Genomic DNA, 23491 nt, shown 5'->3' on the forward strand with positions numbered 1-23491 from the left:
ATACTTTCTCTTTAATTCTATTAAACAGACATAATTTCTTTTTTAGTTACAAAGTTCCGCTGTTCAAGTCCTATAATTGCTGTGTTGAGAATACCGACTAATTTGTCAATCGGAATGTTTTCGTTTTCAATAACCTCTGGGTCACTTTCTTCACTATCGGAAGCGAATTATAATGACGAGGAACTTGATTTAAATCATATCAAAGACGAGTATATCGAGATGAAATACTACACTTAGTACCGAATTATAAACCAAATAAAATAAAAACATCTGCTCTGAAGATAAGGATAGTGCTGATAGATCAACTTCCAATCCGCAGCGTAAAATTGATAAACAGATTTTGGATTTTCAAAACATACTTTCGCTTTGTAGATACAAATTACATATTAGTAAATATATATCGGAAATTCTATTTGACATAATCTTTCTAATCTATCATAATCTAATAATGACGTTTCTGCCCCCGCCCCTCTGCCGCAGAGCAGCGTGAAATTGATAAACAGATTTCGGATTTCAAAACATACTTTCGCTTTGTAGTAAATATATATCGGAAATTCTATTTGACATAATCGAAAGTTCAAGCTTACTTTTATAAAATTGGTCTAACAGTCTGCAAAAAATAATAAGCCGGATCAAATTCGAAGATTAAGGAACAACGCAATCTGCAACATTAACTGAATTAGATAACTTTAGCTTAGCGTATAACTCCGTTACACATTGAACGCGCATGCGCACAAACATATTCGCAGCTGTAAGGGTCTTATGCGCTCTCGTAAACGCCTGTGCGCATGCGTGAACGCGACGCATGCGCAGAAAGTTTGTAGCTTTGAGGTCCGGATTATAGATCATTCCGGATTATGGGTGTCCGAATTAACGACTTTTGACTGTATTGTATTGTAATATTGGAAGTGAGGTGGTACTGATAATCACACTTTAAATATCAGAAGTCTGAGATTTCTTAGAGTTCTGTTGCTTAGTAGTGGTTTCAAAATGACTGCTGTTGTGTAATTTTTTCCCATGTGGCCTCCTTTCGCATTACGAGGAGGAGGCTAAACATTTTTCTCTCTGTGTGGCCTAATAGTTTAACTGTCCAACGGGTCTTCTCTTCATAACAGGTCAGTGTAATTGCACTGCTTGTGTATAAACGAATTTTGTTTCAGTTTTTCCGAATGTAGAGTCTCTCTATCAAGTGCTCTTTCTCTTAAAAGCCACTGAAAGTTAAATGTTGAACAAAAAAGAAATGTAAATAAAATTTAATGAGTACTCGTAAAGAAAGTTAGTGGAGCCAAATTGTGTTCTGTTAAGGCTGTTCAAAATGTGCTTTTTCTTAGTTGTTTTAAGCATACTTTATTATTTTTTTCCCTTAATATGAACTATTTTGGCATATTGTGAAGTTTTATGAACCATATTGAGAGATCTATTTCAAATTGATTCCATAAGTAAAAAATTCATTTTGAAATCATATCAGAGATGTTTTATTATTTTCGAAGTAAAATTCTGCAGATTAACTTTCAACTTTGCTTTGAAAAGCACTCTGAAAGTTTCTTTTGGACTTCTTTCCGTGCTCTTGGCAAATGCATGACAGAATTATTTTCTGAAAAAGCTGATGTCTTTTGCTTATAATAATGACTGATGCAACTGTAACCGTGTCGCTCTAAAGAGCACATGTTTCCCAGTAGTTCTTTTAAAGTGTCCTGTTTTTTCTTTTATTGGGTCAATCTCCGCTAAAAGATCAGATGTTGCTCTTGTGTTATTTAACAATTCCTTCATCTTATCTTCAGTTAAGAGCTCTTCTTCGTAATGAGTGCTTTTATTGTCAAGGGGTTTTATAAGCACACAATTCTTCTTTTGTAATTTTCTGATTCATTGTTTGACTTCTCTGTCTTTCATATGTGAAAATTCTTCGGCATCCTTTACTTTTGAGATTTTAAGATTTTCTAAACTTCATTTTCAGTCGATGGAAATTGTTTAAAGTAGGAGATAAATTCTTTCCGGTGTTGATGGATAAATGTAGAACCACGTATGAATGAAATTCTAGCAGTGGACAAGTTAAATAGCTTTTTGAGATATTCTTGATCTTAATTAGGATGAAAATCAGTTATTCCCATTTCTAGATCAGTAGAATTGTTATTTAACATATTTGCAATCTTTTACCATTTTCTTAAATACTAGTATTATGTAATGGATTTGAAGTGAATAAAGTAGTTGGCCTAATTTTAAATACACTCAAAATATCTAATTTAGAAACTAACTTAAGTTCGATGAGATTTTCCAAATGTTTGTTTCAGTTTTCTTATATTTTACGCTTTAGTTCTCGAGATTTTCAAAGTGGCAAAACGTACATTACGTTATAGTAAAGATGTATATTCCTTATATTTGTGTATCCTTTCACAAAATTAATTTGATTTAAAATGAATGTATAATACCCTTTAATTCAAAAACTTTAGTTTAGTTCTCTCCTCCCCCTCAAGTTTAAGATTTAGTTGTTAGGTCTGTAAAATGGCTAAATCATAGAACCAGGTATGTTCAATAATTTCTTCATAAGTTTCGTTTCTGAATTTTTAAAATTCTATGAAACTTTTGTAACAGAAGCTGGGATAGAACCTAGGCAGCCAGACAGAATGTCCCTTCCCTGAGTGAAAATTTCTATCATTTCATTGAAAGTGACCTTATAATATTTCAGAATAAACCCTGTAACACTAATAAATGTATATAGAGTTTTTTTAATGTTTTTATAATGCATGTTTGGTTCTTACAATATTTTGAGCTATCATATTACTAAATCTGTATGTGATTTAATACAGTTTAATGTAGAATGCCTGCTTCAATTCTAAAAGTAAAGTATTTGAATTATGTTTTATCTTTCGTCTGTTTTCAGACGTAGGTTCTATTCTACAATTTACAGAATTTCTCTTTATTGGATATCTCACATAGCTGAGAAAATTTCATTCCTATGTTTAGGTTTTATAGTACAATATGTTGAGCATCCCTATATTAGTATATGGCTTTGGTTCCTTCGAAAAAAAAAAAAAAAAGAATATCTTAGTTTTCTTTAATTTTTGGTCAAAATTTTAGTATGTAGGTAATTACAATTGCTCTCCCACGAAATTGCATCTAAATTTTTTGCATCATTTCAAAATGTTGTATCATTCCATGGCATCTGATGTGTTTTAGATTGATGTGTTCAAGGTGGGCTCGAACCCGGGCAGCTAGACAATATGTTCTTTCCCTGAGTGAAATATTGCTATAATTTCATTAAAGTGACGTGGTAATATTTCAGGATATTTTCTTGTACATTTGACTAAGCGTTCGTCTCTCATGAATGAGAGTACCTAAGTAAAGAACTTAAAATTATAAATGGTTCTTACGTTAAAATTCTGAATGAAGTATTTCTTTTATGGTTTATGACTTTTGTTTCCAAGATGTTCTTCGAAATCTGTTTTTAGAATGGTGATTTGAGCCCTTTCTAAAAATAAATCTATAAAAGTATATATGTATAGCGCTTTTAATGTTAATATATTGCGAGTTTGTTTCTTACTCTTTTTCGATCTGTTATGTCACTAATTCTGTGTGTGAATTAAGATAGTTTAATATATAACACCTGCTTCAAAGCTAACAGTAAAGTTTATTTTGTTTATTTGTGATTTAAAATTACCTGCCTATTGTCTTTTGGGCCATCTTTCTACCAGCGCTGAAATTATTTACTCTTCTCGAAGATCATTATCCTTTTTATTCTGTGTATCCGTAATAACTGTCTAATTTTTTTTTCTTTCATTGTTCATGTTGTACCCATACATTAAAAATCCCCTTCGCTTACTGTACTTCTGTCATATTAGGAAAATCATTTGCTTTTCTATCGACTGCAGTCATGATTTTAGTAACAATGTAGCACATTGCTAGTATTTAATACAAAGAAGGCTACTTTTGAAGTTTTATGTATTAAGAAACAATATTAGATATTTCTCTTTGTGTATAATTATTCTTTAATTTCAAAGTAGTTAAAATCTAATGATTCCTTTTTCCCCCCTTGGCCTCTTCTAGTGTAATTTGTCATCATTTTTGTGCACTCTTGGATTGCAGAACATGATATCATGAAAGAAACAGAATGAAGATGAAAAGAACGGAGAAATAATGCAGAGCAAAAAGATATCTGTGGCTGGTAATTCTTGTTTTATATTAACTTTATTTCCACTAGAAATGCTTGAATGTAATAATTTGTACGTCCCGTTTCACAATTTTCTTTATATTGGAGTTTTACTAGTTACAAATTTTACATGAACGCTTCACATTACGTTTTAATGTTTAGGGTAGCATTTATGCGTTAATTTTGTAGGTTTTGAATTCCATATTCAAGTGTCTGAATTGGTGCTTTCTTTATACAGTCAAAAGTCGTTAATCCGGACTCGTCGGGACTTCGGCGATTCCGGATTATAGATCATCAGTTTAAATCTGGTAAGATGGCATGCAGAAATTACAAAATTAAAAATATGAAACCGTAATTTATGAAATAAAGAACAATTATGATCTAAAGGGTATCAAAATTCACAAAAAGAAAAAGCTTAATATTTATTTGTTTACTTTATTAAACATTTCCTTCAATGTAAGTTGCTTCGTTTCATGTGATAATACTTTCTCTTTAATTCTATTAAACAGACATAATTTCTTTTTTAGTTACAAAGTTCCGCTGTTCAAGTCCTATAATTGCTGTGTTGAGAATACCGACTAATTTGTCAATCGGAATGTTTTCGTTTTCAATAACCTCTGGGTCACTTTCTTCACTATCGGAAGCGAATTATAATGACGAGGAACTTGATTTAAATCATATCAAAGACGAGTATATCGAGATGAAATACTACACTTAGTACCGAATTATAAACCAAATAAAATAAAAACATCTGCTCTGAAGATAAGGATAGTGCTGATAGATCAACTTCCAATCCGCAGCGTAAAATTGATAAACAGATTTTGGATTTTCAAAACATACTTTCGCTTTGTAGATACAAATTACATATTAGTAAATATATATCGGAAATTCTATTTGACATAATCTTTCTAATCTATCATAATCTAATAATGACGTTTCTGCCCCCGCCCCTCTGCCGCAGAGCAGCGTGAAATTGATAAACAGATTTCGGATTTCAAAACATACTTTCGCTTTGTAGTAAATATATATCGGAAATTCTATTTGACATAATCGAAAGTTCAAGCTTACTTTTATAAAATTGGTCTAACAGTCTGCAAAAAATAATAAGCCGGATCAAATTCGAAGATTAAGGAACAACGCAATCTGCAACATTAACTGAATTAGATAACTTTAGCTTAGCGTATAACTCCGTTACACATTGAACGCGCATGCGCACAAACATATTCGCAGCTGTAAGGGTCTTATGCGCTCTCGTAAACGCCTGTGCGCATGCGTGAACGCGACGCATGCGCAGAAAGTTTGTAGCTTTGAGGTCCGGATTATAGATCATTCCGGATTATGGGTGTCCGAATTAACGACTTTTGACTGTATTGTATTGTAATATTGGAAGTGAGGTGGTACTGATAATCACACTTTAAATATCAGAAGTCTGAGATTTCTTAGAGTTCTGTTGCTTAGTAGTGGTTTCAAAATGACTGCTGTTGTGTAATTTTTTCCCATGTGGCCTCCTTTCGCATTACGAGGAGGAGGCTAAACATTTTTCTCTCTGTGTGGCCTAATAGTTTAACTGTCCAACGGGTCTTCTCTTCATAACAGGTCAGTGTAATTGCACTGCTTGTGTATAAACGAATTTTGTTTCAGTTTTTCCGAATGTAGAGTCTCTCTATCAAGTGCTCTTTCTCTTAAAAGCCACTGAAAGTTAAATGTTGAACAAAAAAGAAATGTAAATAAAATTTAATGAGTACTCGTAAAGAAAGTTAGTGGAGCCAAATTGTGTTCTGTTAAGGCTGTTCAAAATGTGCTTTTTCTTAGTTGTTTTAAGCATACTTTATTATTTTTTTCCCTTAATATGAACTATTTTGGCATATTGTGAAGTTTTATGAACCATATTGAGAGATCTATTTCAAATTGATTCCATAAGTAAAAAATTCATTTTGAAATCATATCAGAGATGTTTTATTATTTTCGAAGTAAAATTCTGCAGATTAACTTTCAACTTTGCTTTGAAAAGCACTCTGAAAGTTTCTTTTGGACTTCTTTCCGTGCTCTTGGCAAATGCATGACAGAATTATTTTCTGAAAAAGCTGATGTCTTTTGCTTATAATAATGACTGATGCAACTGTAACCGTGTCGCTCTAAAGAGCACATGTTTCCCAGTAGTTCTTTTAAAGTGTCCTGTTTTTTCTTTTATTGGGTCAATCTCCGCTAAAAGATCAGATGTTGCTCTTGTGTTATTTAACAATTCCTTCATCTTATCTTCAGTTAAGAGCTCTTCTTCGTAATGAGTGCTTTTATTGTCAAGGGGTTTTATAAGCACACAATTCTTCTTTTGTAATTTTCTGATTCATTGTTTGACTTCTCTGTCTTTCATATGTGAAAATTCTTCGGCATCCTTTACTTTTGAGATTTTAAGATTTTCTAAACTTCATTTTCAGTCGATGGAAATTGTTTAAAGTAGGAGATAAATTCTTTCCGGTGTTGATGGATAAATGTAGAACCACGTATGAATGAAATTCTAGCAGTGGACAAGTTAAATAGCTTTTTGAGATATTCTTGATCTTAATTAGGATGAAAATCAGTTATTCCCATTTCTAGATCAGTAGAATTGTTATTTAACATATTTGCAATCTTTTACCATTTTCTTAAATACTAGTATTATGTAATGGATTTGAAGTGAATAAAGTAGTTGGCCTAATTTTAAATACACTCAAAATATCTAATTTAGAAACTAACTTAAGTTCGATGAGATTTTCCAAATGTTTGTTTCAGTTTTCTTATATTTTACGCTTTAGTTCTCGAGATTTTCAAAGTGGCAAAACGTACATTACGTTATAGTAAAGATGTATATTCCTTATATTTGTGTATCCTTTCACAAAATTAATTTGATTTAAAATGAATGTATAATACCCTTTAATTCAAAAACTTTAGTTTAGTTCTCTCCTCCCCCTCAAGTTTAAGATTTAGTTGTTAGGTCTGTAAAATGGCTAAATCATAGAACCAGGTATGTTCAATAATTTCTTCATAAGTTTCGTTTCTGAATTTTTAAAATTCTATGAAACTTTTGTAACAGAAGCTGGGATAGAACCTAGGCAGCCAGACAGAATGTCCCTTCCCTGAGTGAAAATTTCTATCATTTCATTGAAAGTGACCTTATAATATTTCAGAATAAACCCTCATTCTGTAACACTAATAAATGTATATAGAGTTTTTTTAATGTTTTTATAATGCATGTTTGGTTCTTACAATATTTTGAGCTATCATATTACTAAATCTGTATGTGATTTAATACAGTTTAATGTAGAATGCCTGCTTCAATTCTAAAAGTAAAGTATTTGAATTATGTTTTATCTTTCGTCTGTTTTCAGACGTAGGTTCTATTCTACAATTTACAGAATTTCTCTTTATTGGATATCTCACATAGCTGAGAAAATTTCATTCCTATGTTTAGGTTTTATAGTACAATATGTTGAGCATCCCTATATTAGTATATGGCTTTGGTTCCTTCGAAAAAAAAAAAAAAAAGAATATCTTAGTTTTCTTTAATTTTTGGTCAAAATTTTAGTATGTAGGTAATTACAATTGCTCTCCCACGAAATTGCATCTAAATTTTTTGCATCATTTCAAAATGTTGTATCATTCCATGGCATCTGATGTGTTTTAGATTGATGTGTTCAAGTTGGGCTCGAACCCGGGCAGCTAGACAATATGTTCTTTCCCTGAGTGAAATATTGCTATAATTTCATTAAAGTGACGTGGTAATATTTCAGGATATTTTCTTGTACATTTGACTAAGCGTTCGTCTCTCATGAATGAGAGTACCTAAGTAAAGAACTTAAAATTATAAATGGTTCTTACGTTAAAATTCTGAATGAAGTATTTCTTTTATGGTTTATGACTTTTGTTTCCAAGATGTTCTTCGAAATCTGTTTTTAGAATGGTGATTTGAGCCCTTTCTAAAAATAAATCTATAAAAGTATATATGTATAGCGCTTTTAATGTTAATATATTGCGAGTTTGTTTCTTACTCTTTTTCGATCTGTTATGTCACTAATTCTGTGTGTGAATTAAGATAGTTTAATATATAACACCTGCTTCAAAGCTAACAGTAAAGTTTATTTTGTTTATTTGTGATTTAAAATTACCTGCCTATTGTCTTTTGGGCCATCTTTCTACCAGCGCTGAAATTATTTACTCTTCTCGAAGATCATTATCCTTTTTATTCTGTGTATCCGTAATAACTGTCTAATTTTTTTTTCTTTCATTGTTCATGTTGTACCCATACATTAAAAATCCCCTTCGCTTACTGTACTTCTGTCATATTAGGAAAATCATTTGCTTTTCTATCGACTGCAGTCATGATTTTAGTAACAATGTAGCACATTGCTAGTATTTAATACAAAGAAGGCTACTTTTGAAGTTTTATGTATTAAGAAACAATATTAGATATTTCTCTTTGTGTATAATTATTCTTTAATTTCAAAGTAGTTAAAATCTAATGATTCCTTTTTCCCCCCTTGGCCTCTTCTAGTGTAATTTGTCATCATTTTTGTGCACTCTTGGATTGCAGAACATGATATCATGAAAGAAAAAGAATGAAGATGAAAAGAACGGAGAAATAATGCAGAGCAAAAAGACATCTGTGGCTGGTAATTCTTGTTTTATATTAACTTTATTTCCACTAGAAATGCTTGAATGTTATAATTTGTACGTCCCGTTTCACAATTTTCTTTATATTGGAGTTTTACTATTTATAAATTTTACATGAACGCTTCACATTACGTTTTAATGTTTAGGGTAGCATTTATGCATTTATTTTGTAGGTTTTGAATTCCATATTCAAGTGTCTGAATTGGTGCTTTCTTTATATTGTATTGTAATATTGGAAGTGAGGTGGTACTGATAATAACACTTTAAATATCAGAAGTCTGAGATTTCTTAGATTTCTGTTGCTTAGTAGTGGTTTCAAAATGAATGCTGTTGTGTAATTTTTTCCCATGTGGCCTCCTTTCGCATTACGAGGACATTCTCTCTGTGTGGCCTAATAGTTTAACTGTCCAACGGGTCTTCTCTTCATAACAGGTCAGTGTAATTGCACTGCTTGTGTATAAACGAATTTTGTTTCAGTTTTTTTCTCAATGTAGAGTCTCTCTATCAGGTGCTCTTTCTCTTAAAAGCCACTGAAAGTTAAATGTTGAACAAAAAAGAAATGTAAATAAAATTTAATGAGTACTCGTAAAGAAAGTTAGTGGAGCCAAATTGTCTTCTGTTAAGGCTGTTCAAAATGTGCTTTTTCTTAGTTGTTTTAAGCATACTTTATTATTTTTTTCCCTTAATGTGAACTATTTTGGCATATTGTGAAGTTTTATGAACCAATTTGAGAAGATCTATTTAAAATTGATTCCATAAGTAAAAAATTCATTTTGAAATCATATCAGAGATGTTTTATTATTTTCGAAGTAAAATTCTGCAGATTAACTTTCAACTTTGTTTTGAAAAGCACTCTGAAAGTTTCTTTTGGACTTCTTTCCGTGCTCTTGGCAAATGCATGACAGAATTATTTTCTGAAAAAGCTGATGTCTTTTGCTTATAATAATGACTGATGCAACTGTAACCGTGTCTCTCTAAAGAGCACATGTTTCCCAGTAGTTCTTTTAAAATGTCCTGTTTTTTCTTTTATTGGGTCAATCTCCGCTAAAAGATCAGATGATGCTCTTGTGTTATTTAACAATTCCTTCATCTTATCTTCAGTTAAGAGCTCTTCTTGCTTTTGAGATTTTAAGATTTTTTAAACTTCATTTTCAGTCAATGGAAATTGTTTAAAGTAGGAGATAAATTCTTTCCGGTTTTGATGGATAAATGTTGAACCACGTATGAATGAAATTCTAGCAGTGTACAAATTAAATGGCTTTTTGAGATATTCTTGATCTTAATTAGGATGAAAATCAATTATTTCCATTTCTAGATCAGTAGAATTGTTATTTAACATATTTGCAATCTTTTACCATTTTTCTTAAATACTAGTATTATGTAATGGATTTGAAGTGAATAAAGTAGTTGGCCTAATTTTAAATACACTCAAAATATCTAATTTAGAAACTAACTTAAGTTCGATGAGATTTTCCAAATATTTATTTCAGTTTTCTTATATTTCACGCTTTAGTTCTCGAGATTTTCAAAGTGGCAAAACGTACATTACGTTATAGTAAAAATGTCTATTCCTTATATTTGTGTAATTCTTTCACAAAATTAATTTGATTTAAAATGAATTTATAATACCCTTTAATTCAAAGACTTTAGTTTAGTTCTCTCCTCCCCCTCAAGTTTAAGATTTAGTTATTATGTCTGTAAAATGGCTAAATCATAGAACCAGGTATGTTGAATAATTTCTTCATAAGTTTCGTTTCTGAATTTTTAAAATTCTATGAAACTTTTGTAACAGAAGCTTGGATAGAACCTAGGCAGCCAGACAGAATGTCCCTTCCTTGAGTGAAAATTTCTATCATTTCATTGAAAGTGACCTTATAATATTTCAGAATAAACCCTCATTCTGTAACACTAATAAATGTATATAAAGTTTTTTTAATGTTTTTATAATGCATGTTTGGTTCTTACAATATTTTGAGCTATCATATTACTAATTCTGTATGTGATTTAATACAGTTTAATGTAGAATGTCTGCTTCAATGCTAAAAGTAAAGTATTTGAATTATGCTTTACCTTTCGTCTGTTTTCGTCTGTTAGTACCAGTGCCCATCTCATAAGTCGTGGATTTAGACTCACATTATTTTTGAGCCAAACTAAGGGATTATGATCGGTCATGATGAGGAATTTAGTATGCCCGTCTAAATAACATTGAAATTTCTTTACAGCAAATATTATGGCGGCAAATTCCTTTTCTGTGGTATAGTACGTTTTTTCAGTTTCTGTAAACTTCTTACTGAGGTATAATATTGGATGTTCATTGTCTCGTTCACCTTTATGAGCTACAATGACACCCATACCAGAGTCTGAAACATCAGTTTGCAAAATAAACTCCTTATTGAAATCAGGTGAGTGTGACAGAGACTTTTGTGGCAGTTTTTTTTTCTTCAACAACTTGCTCTTGTCTGTTTAGTTTCTTTAAAAACTTCTCCTCGACTTGCATCTCAAGTCGAAAACTTGGCAATTCATCTGGAACTTTTAACTGAGAATCTTTTAATTTTGTCCGTTCTTTCTTTTCAGATAGATTTTGCTTGTTGCGAGATGAACCTTTGTTCTTATCTGTTACTTGCATTCTCATTGAATGTGGCAACTTTGCGTATCCTCTATCATGTTTATGCCTCTTTGCTAAGTTTTCTGACTCGAGCTTATATTCTGAATGTATTTTTAATTTCTCAGCTTTAGAAGCACCTTCATGAGTTCTTTTATAAGAATTTCTTTGATCTGCTGCTAACGAACTGCCAAACACATCTTTACTTTTTGGAGAAGGAGGAACTGGGGAACTTGTAGAGGAATAATCACACACGATCCATAGAAGATGAATCACCAGGTATATAAGGTGAGTCAACTTCCATATAAATAACTTCAGTTTCCTCATCAAGAGATGAACGCTTAGATTGTTTGTCAGATTTCTGTGAAGCATTGACAGGAGCTTGACTTTTAGGAGGGTGAGTATTTACCAAATTACCCTGAGTTTTAGCACTATTATTTGTTTGGTTCTGCACCAAAGTTGTGTAGTTCTGCATTTTATCCCTATATTTTTCAGGAATAACAATTACTTCATTTTCATTTCCATTTTTATCTAATTTCTTTTTCATCAACAGCTCGCTCTCCTTTACTTTGAAATCATTTCCGAAATTTTCACTTTTAGCTTCGCTAAACAATGAGGATAGATCTCTGCTTTGATGCTGAGATTCAATTAATTCCTTTGAATTAGCATTAATTATTTTCTTAATTTCCTTGTCTTTCTCATCAGCTTGCGGTAAAATATCTTTGTCAGACTCAATAACAAACAGTTCTTTTTCCCCATTTCGGTGTCTCTACTTCGATTTCCTTCTCCAGATCGTTTTACTTGAGATCGGGTCGAAACCGCATTTATACTTTCTAAATTTAAGAATTGTTTCTTTTTGAACAACTGAGCAGTTTTGTTACCCAATACATATCTGCCAGGATCATTTGTAACAACAGCTGCCTTTGTCTTTATATGACCAAGTTCGCAATTAATTTCAACTTCCGCTAACGGTAGACACACTAAATGGTCATTTAAAAGATATTGTACCCAGACATGTTCTCCAGTCATTTTTGCGTTATCTATGTATTTCCGAGAAATAACATCAACAGTGGCTCCTGTGTCTCGAAGAATTGGCATTTCATGCCCATTAACTAAACCGTTAATTGTATATGTCTCTAACAAATCATCATTCGAAGATACGCAATTTACCTTTTCATTTGGTTTTAAGCGAGGACACTGAGGCTTAAAATGTTCGTATGATCCACACTCGAAACAACGTGGTCGATACCTTTTATCATAAATTTTCTTGGTTCTTGTTTTGAAATTGACTTCTTTGTCGGTGATCTTTCTGGTATTTTGAATCGTCCCATTTATCAGAATGCTTAAAATGAGGCTGATGCTCTATTTTTTTCACAAAATTATCATAACGCGGTTTAAATGATCCTTTGTTAATTTTTTCAGTCTGATTGACAGAAAATTTCGGTTTTATTGTTTTCCACACATCTTCAAAATCTTCAATTTTCTTAACTATTTCAGTAGGTGAAATGATGGTTGTCCATTGATCCATAAAATGTTCTTTGAAATCAGGAGAGGTACGCTTTTTTATTTGATCAACCAGCATGAGATCTTTTAGCTGTTCAAAAGTTTTAATGTTTAATCCGTTAAGCCATCCTTCTAAATAATTCTTTAATTCATAGTAGAAATCATACCAAGTACTTTCAGTAGATTTTTGGTGTTTATTAAATAGTTGTCGAAATTTTTCCGCACTTAATTTAAATCGTTGTAACAGTAAAGTTTTTACATATTCATACTTTTTCGCGACTTCTTCTGGTTCTCTAGCAATAAGCTGAACAATGTCGGGAGGCTGCAATGAAATAAGTTGAGTCACTTGATTTTCAGCAGGTATATTCATTATTTTAGCTTGACGCTCAAATAACACCAGAAATAAACTTATTTCATCTTCTTTAGGGTTGAAACGTGGCATGACATCGTGAATTCTGATTTTTAAAGGCTGCTCAGGTAACTGCGTAGTTTCTACCGTCTGTGCTGTGGCAGCCATTGCTTCCAGTTGAAGCTTCTGTAGCTCAAAGGCTCTAATTCGCTCTTCTTTTCTTTCTTCTCTTTCGCGTTCTTCTCTTCTTTCTCTTTCTTCTCTTTCGCATTCTTCTCTTCTTTCTCTTTCTTCTCTTCTTTCTCTTTCGCATTCTTTTTCTCTTTCTTCTCTTTCGCTTTCCTTTTGTCTTTCACTTTCTTCTCTTTCGCATTCTTCTTTTCGTTCCCTTTCTTCTCTAATTGCAGCCAGTAGTTCTCGAGTAAACTCCTCATCATAATCGGGACTTTCAGTAATCAGTTTATGCAATTGAGCAATCTTAAATTCAGGTTCTTTTCCATTAACATTTTTAGTATCCATTAACTTTTGTTCTAATCCTCTACAATGCTTTAAAATTTCTTTGTCACTCCAGTTTTTTAAATTAGGTATATACTGAATTGAAGTAAATGTAATGTTCTTTTAATTGACTGAATATTTCAATAATTGAAGAAATAGCAGTGTCTAATATTATATTGTAATATTCAACCTTAAATTTTTGTTTCGGATTTTTTATTGATTTTTTCATCTTGAAGTAGTTTCTTTTTAAACCAGTTTCGACTTAAAACCTGTTTCGAAAAAATAACCTGCTTTGTTTCGTCTTAAAAGCCGTTTTTTTTAAACCTGTTTCGAAAGTCAGTATCCACCTCCAAACCATCAGCAACGATACTTGCATTGGCAATTGCGTATTCATATGCTTCATCAGGTCTACGACTATTGAGTTCTGATCTAAGATTTTGTAAATTGTCAGTCACGATTTGTAAATCACATTTAGAGTTTTGCATTATATCATTTACCACATTTACTAAATTTAAAACATCGCACCAGATCTTAATGGAACAAATGAATTTAAACGTCAAACCATCTAAATCAACTCTTTTGCTTGAGTTCTTAATTCTATGTCTCTTGTTTGATCTTCTTGAATATTTATGAACGCTCTCAAATTTCTCTTCAAATCGTTTTCTTCGATCTTCCGTAGCGTCTTAAGCTCAAGCCCAAAGCCTGAATTCTACTTTTTCATCTGGTGTTGGACAGTGGTATTAAAGTAATATATGTTTCCTCCTGCTCCTTCTCCTCCCGCGGCTCCTCCTCCTGCTCCTCCTCCTCCAACGGTTCCTACTCATGCTGCTCCTCCTCCTCCCGCGGCTCCTCTTCATGCTGCTCCTCATTCTGCTCCTCCTCCTCCTCCTCAAACTGCTCCTCCTCCCGAATGAGGAGGAGCAGCATGAGGTGGAGCCGCGGGAGGAGGAGGAGCAGCCGGAAGAGGAGCAGCATGAGGAGGAGGAGGAGCCACGGGCGGAGGAGGAGCAGAATGAGGAGCCGCGGGAGGAGGATGTGCAGCAGGAGAAGAAGTAGCAGGAGGAGGAGCAGCAGGAGGAAACATATTAAAACCACTGTCCAACACCAGATGAAAAAGTAGAATTCAGGCTTTGAGCTTCAGTTTAAGACGCAACGGGAGATCGAAGAAAACGATGTGAAGGGAAATTTGTGTGTGTGTGATTATGGCAAAGCCTCGAGGGAGCGATGGCTTCGTGGAAGACTTTCTAAGGGAAAATGGCTCATATGCACGTTACACATGGAGAAAACCACGAAAACTCCCATGCAGCAAGCCCGTTTGCGGGATTGCAACCTCGGATCGAACTACCGGTGTTCAGCGACTTTTACCGCTCGGCCGCTGGTGGGCGAAGTGAAATTTGAGAGCATTAATAAATATTCAAGAAGATCAAACAAGAGACGTAGAATTAAGAACTCAAGCAAAAGAGTTGATTCAGATGGTTTGACATTTAAATTCATTTGTTGCATTAACATCTGGCGCGATGTTTTAAATTTAGTAAACGTGGTAAATGAAATAAAGTGATTTACAAATCGTGACTGACAATTTACAAAATCTTAGATCAGAACTGAATAATCGTAGACCTGATGAAGCGTGTGAACACGCAATTGCCAATGCAAGTATCGTTGCTGATGATTTGGGGTGGATACTGAGTTTCGAAATAGGTTTAAAAAACGGCTTTTAAGTCGAAACAAAACAAGCTTTTTTTCGAAACAGGTTTTAAGTCGAAACTGGTTTAAAAAGAAACTACTTCAAGATGAACAAACCAATCAAAAATCTGAAACAAAAATTTAAGGTTGAATATTACAATATAATATTAGACACTACTATTTCTTAAAGTATTGAAATATTCTGTCGATTACATTTACTTCAATTCAGTATATACCTAATTTAAAAAACTGGAGTGACAAAGAAATTTTAAAGCATTGTAGAGGATTAGAACAAAAGTTAATGGATACTAAAAATGTTAATGGAAAGGATACTGACGGATTAAATTTGTTTGAAGAAATAAAATCTTTGCGCGTTTTGCCAAAGAGGCTTTGTCACATATTGATGTTTATTACAATATAATATTAGACACTACTATTTCTTAAAGTATTGAAATATTCAGTCGATTACATTTACTTCAATTCAGTATATACCTAATTTAAAAAACTGGAGTGACAAAGAAATTTTAAAGCATTGTAGAGGATTAGAACAAAAGTTAATGGATACTAAAAATGTTAATGGAAAGGATACTGACGGATTAAATTTGTTTGAAGAAATAAAATCTTTGCGCGTTTTGCCAAAGAGGCTTTGTCACATATTGATGTTTTAAATTATATTTATTAAAACAATCTTACCGATACATTTCCAAATATTGCAATATATTTTACAGATTTTTTTAACCCTGAGAGTTTCGGTGGCTACTGCAGAACGAAAGTTTTCAAAACTTAAAAGTATAAAAAACTAAATGTGATCTACTATGGCGCCGGAGAAATTATCAGACTGGCCGTGTGTCCAAAGAGAGCCAAATTTTGGATAAATTAAGTATAAAGGAATTGATAAGCGCGTTTGTAGCTGCTAAAGCTAGGGGAATCAATATTTGAATATATTTTTCTAATTTTTATATTTTACTTTAAAAATGTTTTATCACTATTTAGTTTTTAAAATTTAAGAAATAATAAAAAACACTAGGACAAACACGTATTTTAATATTATAATTCTAAAGCTTTTCAGTTCGAATATCAAATTTTGAATATTATAAAAGAGTATTTCACACATAATTTGCAGCACTTTGTATGAGTGCAACAGAACCCCATAAAGGGTGCCAACTTTCAATTTGAACAAGGCGGCTCTGGGAGTGGCTAGTAAACTGGATGACTGGCTTTTGCGAAATAGAACTGCATTTGATTGATTGTGACTTATCTCACTTTTCTGACAGTAACATCAGAACAATCCCATGAAATACCTTGTGGCAAGGAGCGTAAGTGACACCAGCACCTTGAGCACCTTTATAGGTGACACTGATATTTAGCTCAGGTCGTGACATTATACTTTAAGTGTCGTACTAATGAAAGTACATTACTTGACCTGATATCATCCATAAGGCTTTAACCCTCCAGGCGGCAAGGCCGTATATATGCGTTCGAAAATAATGGCTCTCATAGTGGCAAGGCAGCATATATGTGTCCAAATATTTTGGTCCTCATGGCGGCAAGGCAGCATATATGTGTCCAAATATTTTGGTCCTCATGGCGGCAAGGCAGCATATATACGTAAACTTAAACTTTGGCACGAAACGGCAAAGCAGCATATATACGGCCTGTCTCAGAGTGCCCTCCCCTCTCTGCTCTTAATGTAAACTGACAGGTGATAATTTTTCTCTGCGGGAGGTAATTGAGGAGAGGAAACTATCTATTCGCTAGGGGCAAATGGGTTTTATCGTTAGGTTTTGAATAATAGCTCGTTCAAAACTTCCAGCTGTTCCAGCTGTTCTGTGCTTATACCAGCTATAGTAAACTTAAATGTTTATGTTCGTTAAGAGAATTTTCATTTTCCAGCCTAATAATTCTCCAAATTTTAGATGCAGTTTGGCAAAATGTAATTGGAATTAAAATTAAAATTGCAAGAAACTGCAACAATATTTTGAAATATGTGATTTCAATTATATTGCAACTGTAATTAGCTTAGCAATTACAATTAGAAAGTAAATACTTTTTAAATGCAACAATAATGTATGTAATTGCATTTTAATTCTTAAGTCTTACAATTACAATGCAATGATAATCCCAAACATTATAATTATATAATCTAATTACAATTACAAATTTTATTGCATCTAATCACAACTATGGTAATATTAGGTAATTACAACATAATTTTAACTGCAATTGCAGTAGGTAAATATAACTGCGTAATTAGGAAAGTAATTGTCTCTGATAATTAGAATTACTTAACATAGTGAAATTATGATCATAATTGTAATTCTAAGTGTAGTATGCAATTGTAATAAAATTATGGAATTACTAAGTAGTTATAGTTAAATAGTAGCTGTTTTTTTAATTACAATTTACGTAATTTCATTTAAATTACAATTACTCTATATTTGTGAAATCCAATTTCATATTCAATGCAACTGCAATCATATAATCTAATTACAATTACACTGTCATTGTAACTCTAGTAAGTAATTATAATAATGTAATTAGGATAGCAATTGTTTCTGATAAAAGCAGTTACGTAGCCCAGGAAAATCATGATCTTAATTGCAAATGTAATTGCCGAATGCAATTGAAAACACATAGTAATTGGAATAATATTATGCAATTATCTTGTAATTACAATGTAACAATTTTTAATTACATATACAATTTACTCATATGCATTTTAATTATAATTGCATTTTAATTGTGAAATCTAATTGAATAAACAGTATAACTGTAATTATATAATCTAATAAAAATTACAATGCAATTGTAATGACCTCTTAATTAAAATTGCGCAGCAGATGATTGTAACTATTTAATCAGAAAAACAACTGCCCCTTATAATTTCAGTGATATAGGCTAAGTAAATCGTGATAATATTTGAAAATTACAGTCAATAATATTATATTTGAAATGTTTCTGCATTTTGGATAATGAGTTTTTAAATAATACAACGGGATAATCACCTATAAAAAAAATATTAATATTTTCTGTCATGTCTTCTGAATCATCTTACATATATTGTAGTTTGTGGTACCAGCATAAATAGGAGTTTATTTAAAGGAAATATTTTAATAGACAGAAATGCACATAACGTTAGTAAGCAAATATGTATGTTTATGATCTTCGATATACATGCGAACTTAAATTACAAGATTAAGGGAAAGCAAGCAAAGAGTTTATGCCAGTGCAAAGGGATGTTTTCGCAAAGGATTTGTTACGGGACGCTTGTCTTGTTTACATTACACAAGAAATAAATCATAAAAATTACATTTATCCTTTTCTTTTCAGAAAGGAGATCATCAAGGACTAAACTAAGTCTCATAATTTTATCCAACCTATTGCTTTAGCTGGTAAAAAAGGATTCTGATCAGCAATCAGTATGCTTAACTGCTGTGTGTATTAGACATTTTACTAAATCCATTTATTATGAATTACCGCCCAGACAGTAAAGCGGTTCGTGACTCTGGTTGCCGTACCGAAGAGCCTGGGTTCAAATCCCGGATAGGGCATGAATGTAATTTCTTCGTCCTCTTCATAGGTGGCAACGGTGGTCCACGTATTAGTTCCCTCCTTAATAACATGACCGGCTTTAGTAGTGATCAATGTCTATAAACGGCTACTACCTGCCATTGGAAAAAAAAATTTACGAATTGGTCTTTTATTCAACATAACACACATTTTCCATAAATAGTTAAAATGCATTATTCAGTTACAAGTACTTGTATGAACAATTTTCCATCATTGTTTCACGTAAGAACAAATAAAAGTACAATTTTCTTATGCACCTGTGATTGTCATATTATTTGGATTACGGTAAGACTGCAAAGATGCTTCTGTGGAGGACTTTCTAAGGGAAACTGGCTCATGTTCACATCACCCGTTAATAAAAGCAGGAAAAGATCTTTATTTAATTGAATGCAACGAAACGTTTAAGAAGAATGATGTACTCATAGAGAACTTTCTAAAATAAAATGATTTGTATTCATGTTACACATAAGGAAATCCACGGAGCTATCTAAACAGTTAGATTGTTTGCCAAAATGTACATCCGACTTGAACTAGTAGTATTCAAAAGACGACTTATTACTCTGCTGAGCGAAAAATCTAATTGCTTTCGAAGTTATATTGTAATTCAAACAATCATTGTATTACAATTATTATTATTATTTTTACTTTTATTTTTCCCAATGGCAGATTGGGAACAATTACAGTGCAACACAGTCCATTAGTCTATACAAGGCCAGAAGTTGCAGTCACTTTATTATGGAGGCATCTAATATGTGGGCCACTATCGCCTCCTATGAAAGGACGAACAGTTAAAGCCATGTCTTCTCCGGGATTCGAACCCAGGCCCTTCGGTATCGCAGTCAGGCTTCCCTAACCACTATACCATCTGGGCGGCACAATTACAATTATAACTGCATTAGTTGTAGTTTTAATTACAAAGTAACTACAATGAATTACCAGCTTTTCTGAGTCAATAACAGATAGCTTAAACTTTAAAGGTAAATGGAAGGTCTTATAATTTGTCGAATGGCAATATTCTAAGAAAGTGTAGTCTCCAGGATGGTCGAAGTTTAATTACAGTCTTACATTTCGCATACTCGCAGCACTTGCCCAAAGGCTGTTCCAAGATTATTTCTGTTCACCTCATCCATTAATTTTGGAGACAGAATCATGTCTAGAGACATTTTTTTCTGAGGACAGTATTTTATATAATAGAAAAAAAATAATGCGTCTCCCTCAAGGTGCAGGAAACAACGAGTACTGATAAATTTAATTGAAATTACAATTGTAATTCTAGTTAATACAAATACAATGTTACTTTAACGGTGAGAATTACACTATAGTTCTAATGGCAAAAATATCAAATGAGTGTTATAGATTAGTATACTTTTACTTATCACAATATTAAACTTTTAATACCATTTTATTTTATTTAGCTTATCACAGTATTGAGCTTTTTAATACAGTCGGTACTGAAAAAATGTTTTACTACTGTCATGAAAAGTATATTCGATAATATTTTCTCATTGATGTTTTTCTTGTATATTTTTCTGCATAATTCATAAATGTTTGCAATGGAAATAATTCTGAGGCTTTCATAATACTTCTAAATTTTCAGGAAATAAAGTTCCATTAAGGTTTACTTGAAGGAGACTCTCAGTGCAAGCACTCGAAAAGAAGTTATGCTACATTTACATATTATGAAATGGTTGAATGTACAGTATTTACTTGTAACAGCGTTGCTCAATATATCGCGTTTTCTGAAAGAATGCATATGTTGCCTAAAATTGAATTTAAACCACTATTAATCAGAATAATTGGCTAAAGTATTAAATTGTAATTTTTACAGCATCAATCGAATTAGTGGATTTTATTGAAGATAAAAATGTGTTGATATTGACAAGCTATATTAGTTTTTGTACTATAATGAATGCTAGCTAGTAACTATATGAATATAATGAATGCTACCTAGTAGCTACTCTAGCTAATAGCTAGAGTAAAACTCAGGATATGGTAACATTAAATAAATAAATAAAAAATATTTAAAAAAAAAAAGAAGAAGCAGAAGCAGAAAACGAAAGCGAAAAGGAACTGAATACATTCGGAAAGAGAAGGCTTACTATGGTGAAACATTAGAAACGTGTAGACAAAGTGTTAATACTACATGTGAGAAAATACTAAGGACAAATTGAAATACATCATAGCTACGTTTGGTGCTTTCTATATTATTTGTATCAATATTAATATAAGTACCGAAAAATACTTAAAAAATAGGTATTTTCGAAAATTTAAAGGAACAAAATTGCAGTCTGAAAATTTATAGCAGCGGAACTTTTGAAGTAATTTGATGCCTTCTGAAGGTCGCCATTAACATAACAATTTATAACTGTCAGCTTTTACAACTAGGAATCAGATAAACTCTATTGTTTGGTAAACCGGACTGTCTAGTAATGTTTTCGGTACTGTCTAGTTTCCGGGAATGGCGATGTATGCAAGCTTTTTCCTCTTTCTGCCCTAAGAATAAACAGCTCATAGGGGAATTCTGAAAAATATATAACCCTTTCATATATGTACTCAAACCCTGATATTCACAATAGCGTTTCTTTATTTAGATAGCTTTGAGCATGCAAATTCAGTAAAAATCAGAAAACTAGTACCATACTTATAATAAAGCAGGTTATCTCAGTAAATGAAGGGAATTAAATACCGGCGATGGCAAGATTTTCCCATGGTTTGAAGACTAAGTAATTTATTCCTTTCAGAAAATTTTCTCGAAAAGCAAATCATCACTTACAGATAGAAGATTGTTCTAAGAACTAAGTGATAAATTTATAATGGGAAGAAAAGAATGAAAGAAATCGGAAACTCTTTTCTAGTAATCATTTTACTCCTCGAAAGTTGGTTTCAGTATCACCTTTTTAAGGAAATGACACATGAAATGGATTTCAGAAACTTAATCTCGAAATCATCAATAACTATCCAATATTCTGCTTTTGTAAATATTTATTTAATTTGCATTTCAACCAACTGTTGAAAACAAAGCGGAAAAGGATCTCCTTACAAAAGGGAAAAAAAAAAAGATTCCCATTCTTTTACAGTGATATTCCATTAAATTATATCAGAAAATCATATCACTGTTGGATGCAATAAATACTAATTTCAGACATGTTGCCTGTTTATGTTGTTAACTCTCTTTTGCAACTGAACACTGGTAGTTTTGCCTAAGTTTGAATTCCGACGAATGCGTTCGTTGATTGGTATTTTGGTGAATTTTAGGTTGAATATACCAAACCAGTTTCCCTGAAAAAGTCATCTACAAACGCATCCTTTTCCTCAAGCAGGTGCCCATCGTATGCTGCCTGACGAATGTGCAAGAATTTTTCTTCTTTTACACAGCTTTCATAATCACATATTACCCACCAGCGGCCGAGGGGTAAAGACACTGAACACTGGTAGTTCGGTCCGAGGTTTGAATCCCGCGTACGGGCTGGCTGCATGGTCGTTTTCGTGGTTTTCCCCATGTGTAACGTGTATACTAGCCAGTTTCCCTTAGAAAGTCCTCCACGAAGGCATCCCCCCATTTAGGCAGATAACCCTCGTGTGCTTTGGCTCGAATAGTACTACCATACCAATAATACCATAATCACATATTATATTATTGAGCATTTTTAATTTGCAAAACCATAAGTTATGGAAAACTCAATGACATATTTATTTAGATTAATAAAAAGATATAAATTAAATGCGTCATCGGCATAATTTTTTAGTAATATCATTATATAATCTATTGTACTTTTTTTTTTTTTTTTTTTTTAGTGTACTGGGGAATTAAAGAAAATTTCTCAAAAGTATCATCATGATTTCGTAAACTGATAGTGTTAAATTATTATATTAAATTTCAGTTTATTATAGCAGAAATCGTAAATAGCTGCATTATGTATAACTCTTGCTTCACTGAGCTTTCGGAAGTTAATCTGTGTCCATCCGCATAATCGAGAAGCAGGTCGATTTGTTTCTCAGTGCAATCGCTGTGGGATCTTAATTCTACTGATACGCAGTCGCAGTTCTACTGACCGATGTTCTATAAACTTAAAATATTTTGCCCTACCTAAATTCTGTAGCTCTCTACATTCTAAAACTTTTGCCGTTGTCAAGTGCCAAATTCTTAGAATTTCGCCATCCCTAAATTTTCTTGTTCGATGCCTCTTTAAATTATAAGAATTTTTCAGCCATTAATCTGCCTCCTGGCCAGACGTGTTTTTCGATGCCACATATGTCACTGAAAAAGGTTGAAAAATCGGAATTTTAAAAGCAAACTTCCTACTTTTCATCAAATAAATTTTATCGATTAGCAGTGCTATGGAAGCATTAAAACATTTATGTAATAAATACACAAATACTTCAGAAAAATTTTTTTCTCTCTACTGAAGAAAGGCCTGTCTCTGACTACCTGCGAATTTGATTAAGTTTTATCCAAAATCTACGTCAAAGCGTTTATTTTTGGCCTAATATTAAATTT

The 23491-nt window shown here is 32.4% G+C and overlaps 1 long non-coding RNA gene across 3 annotated transcripts in view; it reads left to right on the forward strand.

Moving 5' to 3' along the window:
- The window catches only part of LOC146993810 (uncharacterized), an 89312-nt gene extending 80527 nt beyond the window's left edge, over window positions 1–8785 (forward strand). For all 3 annotated transcript variants that reach the window (XR_015043899.1, XR_015043900.1, XR_015043901.1), the window contains 2 exons: window positions 4042–4159; window positions 8673–8785. This is a non-coding gene — a long non-coding RNA (uncharacterized LOC146993810). The remainder of the gene's footprint in view (window positions 1–4041; window positions 4160–8672) is intronic.
- The last annotated feature ends 14706 nt before the right edge of the window (window positions 8786–23491 follow it).

This window comes from Stegodyphus dumicola, chromosome 11 (genome assembly GCF_044657685.1).
Source record: "Stegodyphus dumicola isolate Sdum_Otavi_A_Nest chromosome 11, ASM4465768v1".
Classification (NCBI taxonomy): domain Eukaryota; kingdom Metazoa; phylum Arthropoda; class Arachnida; order Araneae; family Eresidae; genus Stegodyphus; species Stegodyphus dumicola.